The following is an 8,814-nucleotide window of genomic DNA, read 5'->3' on the forward strand; positions in this document are numbered from 1 at the left end:
GTCCTCCTCCCTCATCAAGCTGCGCCTCAGCCGGCTCTACGGCTCCCTCCGACAGCCACGCCGCCCGAAAGGCGTTTCTCTCACAATCCTGCTGCTTTCAATCTCCACCCTCATCCCTCTAACTCAGACATCATCCCTTCCCCAAACCCTACCAGAGTCATATGTCCCCACCCTGCTTGTTTTAATCTTTAATTCATTCATTGGATGTAGCTGTAAGCCACAGTGAGTGAGCAGTCCTCCCCTTTCCCAACTGTCCTTCAGTGTCACTGGGTCAAAATTGTGGAATTCCTTCCCCACCAACTCTGTGGGTCATCCACCTGCACCAAATGGACTGCAGTGATTCAAGGGGGAAGCTCACCACCACCTTTTCAATTGGGGATGTAATAATAAATGCTAACCCACCAGCCAGCTGCATCTACATTGAACTTAAAGGTAGGTGTGAGGAGAAAGTGAGGACTGGAGTAGACAGTGTTGGGCTGGAAAAGTGCAGCAGGACAGGCAGCATCCAAGGAGCAGGAGAGTTAACATTTTGGGTGAGAGCCCTTCATCAGGAATGAGGCTTGTGAACCCAGGGAGGGGGAGGGCAAGGTAGCTGAGTGTGTGATAGGTAGATGAAGGTGGGGTGATAGTGATAGGTCGGAGAGGAGGGTGGAGCAGATAGGTGGGATGGAAGATTGACAGGTGGACAGGTCATGGGGGCAGTGCTGAGATGGGAGGTTGGATCTGGGATAAGGTGGGAGGTGGGGAAATGAAGAAACTGGTGAATTCCACATTGATGCCATGTGGTTGAAGCGCCTGAAGGCGGAAGATGAGATGTTCTTCCTCCAGACGTCATGTCGTTAGGGAGTGGCGATGGACGAGGCCCAGTACCTGTATGTCCTTGGCAGAATGGGAGGGGGAGTTGAAATGTTCAGCCACAGGGCAGTGGGGTTGGTTGGTGCAGGTGTCCCAGAGATGTTCTCTGAAAGAAATGTGGTGGTGAGTAGCCTACAACAGTGACAACACATATTTATATCCATTCTTTTTTGAATATATGGTATAGGTGATTTTCCTCTGCTCTGCGTAGTTCCTCTGTGCTGCAGTGTGTGTTGGCTCATTGAAGTAATGTTCTGATGCAGCTTTGTTTGTGGATTTTGGGATGATTGCTTCTGTAGTTCAATATTTGTTCCGTAGATGTTGTTTTCCCGTAGACGCTGGTTTGAAGTTCCCCATTGGCTTTTTGCTCTACTCTGACATCTAGGAATGACAGTTTGTTGTTGTTTTCCTCCTCTTTAATAAATTTTATGTCAGTAAGGGTATTATTGATGATCTTGAAGGTTTCCTCTAATTCAAAACGAATGGGTACCCAATGAACACTGTCGCCGATTTCTCAGCAACAAACCCAAACAAGCAGACAAAACACGTCCAGAAACTCTAGCCACTATCCCCTACACCAAAGGTATCTCAGAAATGACTGCCAGACTACTCAGACCCCTTGGCATCATGGTAGCCCACAAACCTGCCAAACAGCAACACTAAAACAGCAGCTAATGAACTTGAAAGACCCTATACAGACAAGCAAAACTAATGTTATTTACAAAATACCTTGCAAGAACTGTAACAAACACTACCTTGGACAAACAGGCAGAAAACTAGCCACATGAACATCAACTAGATACAAAACGATATGGCACTCTCTCACCAGTATCCTTACATACAGATAAGGAAGGACACCACTTCGACTGGGACAAAATATCCATCCTAGGACAAGCAAAACAGAGACATGCACAAGAATTCCTAGAAGCATGGCATTCCAACCAGAACTCTATCAACAAACACATCAAGTTAGACCCCAACTAACAACCCCTGAGAAAAAGAACAGGAAATGACATCACCAACCCAAAGAATCCCAAACATATAAATACAAAGCAGAAATCATCAGCATTGCTTTGTCCGGAGGCTAGTAGAGTGATGAAATGTCTAGAAATGAACCTTCCAGCTCAGCAAGCCTACATCCAGTTGTTCCCAGCTTTGTTCCCTCCAACCATAAACCATATCTGTGTGTTTCTACATGTGCGTGTCAGGGACCATAAAAGGTTTAATTAAAACAGAAATTGCTGGGAAAGCTCAGCATGTCTGGCAGCATCTTGGAGGGAAAGTAGAGTTAACGTTTTGGATTCAATCACCCTTCTTTGGTTCTGCTTTTTCTTCTGATTTCCAGCATCTACTTTTCTTTGGGTCTTTGTTTACACTTTTGATAGTTAATAGCTGTTTACTTGTGATTAGTATTTACTTATTTGTCATAAACAATAGTTCTTATTAAATACAGGAAATTGGTCAGTGTTTTATATGAACTTGATTCCAACAGAGGGCAAGACTGGGGACCTCATATGCTTTTTTTCAGATAATTAACTTTGTGGTGACTCCTGGAGTCATAGGACTTGATAACCAGTGCACTTTCCCAACAATTAAATGTAGAAAAGTGAGGAGGTCAAGTGGCACAGTAGTTAGAGACCAAGAAAGCTTTGTTCATAACAACCCATTCAGACTGAGCACTACCTTGTAAATACTTCTAACCTTTGCCAATGGCAATCAGTCAGAGTGGGAAAATTGCCTGGTCATTTCCAATCTCTACCATCAGTATACTTCACTTCAGGTGAACATGTATATTGCCACAGCAAGTCAGATTCCCAGGACAACTCGTTGACTCAGTTGGCTGGATGGCCAGGGTGGATCAAATGAGTGCCAACAGCATGAGGTTCGAATCCCAGATCAGCCAGAATGGAAGCTGGACCTGCCTCCTTGACCGATTTCATATTGAAGGTCATGATGTAGTGGACTGGCTCAGAACTCAGGAATATGTCGAAACATTCCAAAGTGCTTTACAGGAGCATTATAAAACAAATATGACTATCGATGATACAAATATCTCAGCAAGAGGCCCAACAATTACTTTGCGCTTCAGTTCAGAGCAGACAGACAGTGAGCAGCACTTCTACCACCACAAATGTGCCATCTCAGCAGTGTAGATATTGCCAAGGCATCAATATCAGTTATTTATTTCGGACAGATGAAGCCCTGGAAGCAGAAAGCTGATCAAAATGCAGGGTGGAAGGAAAGCACGCCTGCCATGGACATGTTCAATACAAAAGGCGGGGGTGGCTTTGATCCAGCAATCACTGAGTAATGGGAGCAACAAGCTCCCACTACCCCACTCTGCTCGCGCAAGGCAACGCTTTTCCAGAGAGGTATTCAGCTTTCCATTCACCGATGAGGTCTTGTGGTTTTTTTCCAGAAGTTGGTACAATAGAATCAGCATCAATTCTGGTTACGAGAGTAAGGACTTGGAGGATGAAGAAGGGATCTTGTAGCATGATACCAAAGGGAGTGAATTTCAGTTATCAGAGAGATTAGTGAAGTTGGATTGCTTTCTTTATAGCCTATGGGGGGGGTTAAATAGTTATATCCAAATTATTCAGAACTCTGAGAGTCATCCAGCAGGAGCATCAGTAGCCTAAAAAACCATAGGTTTCAAGTAATTGGCAGAAGAACAATAAGGGAAATGAGAACATTCTTGCAACTTGTGATTTCAGGTGCAATGTGAAAGGGTGCCAACCATACATTCAGCAGTAATTTTTAGACAGGCATCAGTTGAAAAGAAAAACCTACAATGTTGTGCAGAAGGAGCAGAGCCAGATGATTTGGGATGGTTTCTTTGACACAGCCACAATGGCTTTCTTCTGTGCTGTATATTTCTAAACCTGAAAAACATGTTAGCAAACCCTGAAGCGCTAAATGATGTCTTCATAATGAGGTCTCTGGCTTGTCTTCCTCCGTGAAATCAACAACATGAAAATTTTGGAAGGCTCGAAACTCTGACAGCCTTAATTAAAGTCATACAACATGGAAACAGACCCTTCAGCCCAACTCATCCACACCAACCAGGTTTCCTAAACTAGTCCTATTTGCCTGTTTGGCATACTTCCTTCTCAATTTTTTCTATCCACACACCTGTCCAAATGTCTTGTAAATGTTGTAACTGCACTTACCTCTGCACTTACCTCTACTACTTCTTCTGACAGCTCATTTCATACATGCACCACCCTCTGCGTGAAAAAGTTGCCCCTCAGATTCCTCTTAAGACTTTCCCCTAAGTTTTGGACTCCCCTTTCCTGGGAAAAAGACTTTGTCTACTCACCTTACCTATGCCTCTCATGATTTCATAAACTGCCATAAGATCACCCAACAGCCTCCTATGCGCCACAGAAAAAAAATGTCCCAGTCTATCCTTATAACCCAAACTCTCCAGTGTTGATAACACCTTGTACATCTTTTTTTGGACCCTTCCCAGTTAAATAATGTCCTTCCTATAACAGGGTGATCAGAACTGTACACAGCATTCCAAATGTAGCTTTACTAATGTCTTCTACAGTCGTAACAGGACATAGAGTCATAGAGATGTACAGCATAGAAACAGACCCTTCGGTCCAATCCGTCCATGCCGACCAAATATCCCAACCCAAACTAGTTCCACCTACCAGCGCCCAGACCATATCCCTCCAAACCCTTCCCATTTGTATACCCATCCAAATGCCTTTTAAATGTTGCAATTGTACTAGCCTCCACCACTTCCTTTGGCAGCTCAATCCATACCTGTACCACCCTCTGTGTGAAAAAGTTGCCCCGTAGGTCTCTTTTATATCTTTCCCCTCTCACCCTAAACTATGCCCTCTAGTTCTGGACTCTCCAACCCCAGGGAAAAGACTTTGCCTATTTACCCTATCCATGCCCCTCATAATTTTGTAAACCTCCATAAGGTCACCTGTCAGCCTCCAACGCTCCAGGGAACACAGCCCCAGCCTGTTCAGCCTCTCCCTATAGCTCAACAGTATTACATTTATATTATGTGTATTTTTACTTAATTTTCAGTATTTTCAAACAGTTCTTGACTTAGGGATATGCATTTGTAGTTTTTAATCATGATTTACCGTGGAGGAGGGTGCCATCTGCTGGGCAGATTTCTAATGGACCATGATTTCTTTCACAAATCAGTTGGTGAGGTTTCTTATGGTATCCACTGGGACTCAGTTGAATTTCAAATGAGATGGAATAACTAAATTTCAACTTTCTTCAGCTACTTCAGCAAACTTATGATAATTTTTAAATGAATCTGACACTTTGAGATGATTTTTCTTTTTTTACACAGCAAAAATTAAAAGTTTCACAACTGGGGAATTTAAATTGTCAATACTCTACGATTTGGATGTTGTCAAGGATCAGGATAACATCATGTTGTATTGGGGGGGAAAAGCCAGGTATTTATGTTTCTAACAGAATATTGAATATCAGACAAAATAAGAACATAGGTACAAAAAGTAATCGTAAGGGCTATAAATTTTGACCTTTTAAACAGCCTATAATTCAAAAGGTTTCTCAAATAAAGAAGATCCATAGACGGAATAGTGGAGCAAGCTGAAAGGGCCTAATGGCCTACTCCTGTTCCTAAGTCCTGTATGTGGCTCAGTGATTAGCACGACTACCTCACAGTGCCAAGGACCTGGGTTCAATTTCCACCTTGGGCAACTGTGTGTGGAGTTTGCACATTCTCCCTGCGTCTGCGTGGGTTTCCTCTGGGTGCTCCCAGTCCAAAGATGTGTAAGCTAGGTGAATTGACCATGCTAAATTGCCCGTAGTGTTCGGTGCATTAATTGGGGTGAATGTAGGAGAATGGGTCTGGGTGGGTTGCTCTTCTGAGGGTCAGTGTGGACCTGTTGGGCCGAAGGGCCTGTTTCCACATTGTAGGTAATCTAATCTATTATTAGGTAAGGAGCCTTGGTGAATTGCTGCAGTTAATCTTATAGGTAGTAAATACTGCTACTAATACTAAGCCTCAGTGGTGGAGGAGTGAAAGTTTTAAGGTGATAGATACGGCTTCTTCAGTGTTGTTAGAGAGTAATTCATTATTGTCCTGACTTTGCTTTGTAGATGGTGGGTAGGCTTTGAGGAATCAAAACGTCATAACAGAACGAGTACCGGGGGAAGCAGTTGGATTCTCTCTTTTTGGAAAAGGTAATCGTTTAAACTGTGCAGCATAAATGTTACTTGCCACTTACCAGCCCATGCTACAAAGCTGTTCAGGTCTTGCTCGATACAGACACGGACTGCCTCATAATGAGGAAGAAAAATGGAAATGAACATTCTGCACTCATCAGCAAACAATTCACTTTTGACTTAATGAAGGAGTTGAACCTAGGACGCTACCCTGAAGAACTCTTGTAATGATGTTTTTGGTCCGAGATGATTTCCTTCAATAACCATAGCTATCTTCTTTTGTGCCAGATACGATTCCGATCAGTGGGGCATTCTCTTTGATTTCTTCTCATTGAGACTTTTTAAAAATACTCCCACTCAGACCAAATGATGTCTTGATATCAAGGGCATTCACTCCCTCAAGTACAGAACTTTGGATTACTCCATTCATTTCCAGGTACCCAAACATCAGGAAACGAACACAGAAGCATTTCTTTAGTTTGTATTCCTTTGAAGTTAAATGGATAAGGTCTACTCTATTCAAGAGATTTAAAATTTTAATGGGATTTGATAGGCAGACACATAAAACTATTTTCTTTGGTGGGGAAACGAGTTCAAGATATCTTCGAATTAAAGCCAGACCATTTAAGTGTGAAATCAGATTGTAAATTGTTATGGTAACAGAAGTTTAGAAACTTCTCTTCCCAATGGCAACAGATTCTGAAACTTTCCAGACTGAACTTGATAAGATTTGTTGAGTATCAAAGGGACTATGGACAAAGGAGTGTTGGTGCTGGTGTTGGACTGGGGTGGACAAAGTCAGAAGTCACACAACATCAAGTTATAATCCAACAGGTTTATCTAAAATCACAGCCTTTCAGAGTGCTGCCCCTTCATCAGATAAAATACAGCTGAGGAAGGAGCACTGGGGTCCAATACCTTGTGACTTGAAATAAACCTGTTGGACTATAACAACCTGGTGTTGCGACTTCTGACTTGGAACAAAGTAAGGTAAATGAAGTGGTCACTGGACGTGAAACATTAACGCTGATTTCTGCCAGGCCTGCTGAGTCTTTCCAACAATTTCTGTTTTTTGTTTCTCATTTCCAGCATCTGCAGTTCTTTCACTCTTTTGGTTGTAAATGGAGATGCTGATCAGCCTGGATCTCATGTAATAACCTAATATTTTGTTCTTTCACATGTAAAGAATAGAACAAAGCAATCTCTTTCTATCATTTTTATTAGTGTGGTATTTCTGTATGACTATTTAGGTGGTACATTCAGCTTAACACTTCTACACTCCATAAAAAAATTAACAAACATTTTCCTGAAACCTTGTGACATTTCTAGAAATAACCCATAACAATACTGGACAATCTAGAGGTGTTTTATTTTAATTTAGAGGATTTACTCGATATCAATCTAATTGACAAATTTTCTTTAGAGGTTACAGATTTAAGAATGTTGTGGGAATTCTTTAAAATTCCTTTGCTGAAGGGAACATTGATAACCTTACAATACATTCAGTTTCTATGTAATCAGCACTTCACCCAAAAATAGTTATAAAGCAACAAATCAGTCTGAAGAGGGATGCACAGTTTGCATTATATAATTTCCATTTCATACAGAAATGCTTTGCCTCTATGCAAATATGTTCTACATAATTTATTAGTCCTTTATTAACCAATCATGTTATCAGTTCTCTCACATACTTTGTGATACCCTTGGATGCATGTCACTGCAAATTAATGCAAATCTCACAAAATATTAGTCATTTGTAGACAGCTGGCTAACAATAGCCCTCCTGAATCAATCTCTGTGCAGAAGCATACTTGGACATTTTGGTCTTAGAAATGATCTATATGCCGAGAAAAAATCTCAAGTAGTGGAAATTACATATTTAAATGATCTATTCATGCACTTCCACATCTTTCCACCACATTCCCACACTAAAGTTTTCAAATTTTTTTTAATGCCAAGAAAGATTACAGTCAAGTGTACTTGGTCAACAGAATCATCTTTGCAGTATGAGTAGTCCTATCCTTCATGTTGGAACAAATCCTGCAGCGAAAACAACATATTTGGTACCTTAATTGAGAAGCATAAATCCTACGAAGAAACATGGAAATATGGAGGAAATGTACAAAGCACAATAAAGATTGATGTACATACAATAATTGCCCCTGAATTATATTGTGTTGCATCTATTATTCTCTTCAATCACTTGCAATCTCAGATGTTTAAAAGGATGCTTTACAAATATGAAGTACAATATAAAAACCGAATGAAACAAGACCGTTTACCATGATAAAATTAACAAGCGTAGATTTTGTGTTCACTGTACAATGGAGGTAGAACAACAAAATACAACAGCTGTGGGGTTTTCCAGTTATGTGAGTTTTATTACCAATTAGCCATCCATCACTAAATTCTGATTTAATCTGTAGAAAAATAGCTACAACTGAAGCCATTTAAAAGTGAACATCATGGCTTTCAAGAGAGCAAAATAACCTGAAAATAAAAAAAAAATTCACAACATAGCTGTAATATCCTTGGTCAAAAAAAAAGAGACCTTGTCATGATTTCAGTGCCATATGACCAGCTTTATACATTATTAACTAGTTCCATTGTATCAAATAAAAATTTGAAGTTAATTACAATCTACGGTTGATTGGTTAAATTTATGGCCAATATATTGCTCATCTTTCAATTGCTGAGATACTGTAAAACCGACTATTTCCATTATGACTACTTTAAGAGGATCACATTGAACTGCACTCCTTATAAATTACTGTTGCTTCTCAA

This window comes from Hemiscyllium ocellatum, chromosome 17 (genome assembly GCF_020745735.1).
Source record: "Hemiscyllium ocellatum isolate sHemOce1 chromosome 17, sHemOce1.pat.X.cur, whole genome shotgun sequence".
In the NCBI taxonomy this organism is placed as follows: domain Eukaryota; kingdom Metazoa; phylum Chordata; class Chondrichthyes; order Orectolobiformes; family Hemiscylliidae; genus Hemiscyllium; species Hemiscyllium ocellatum.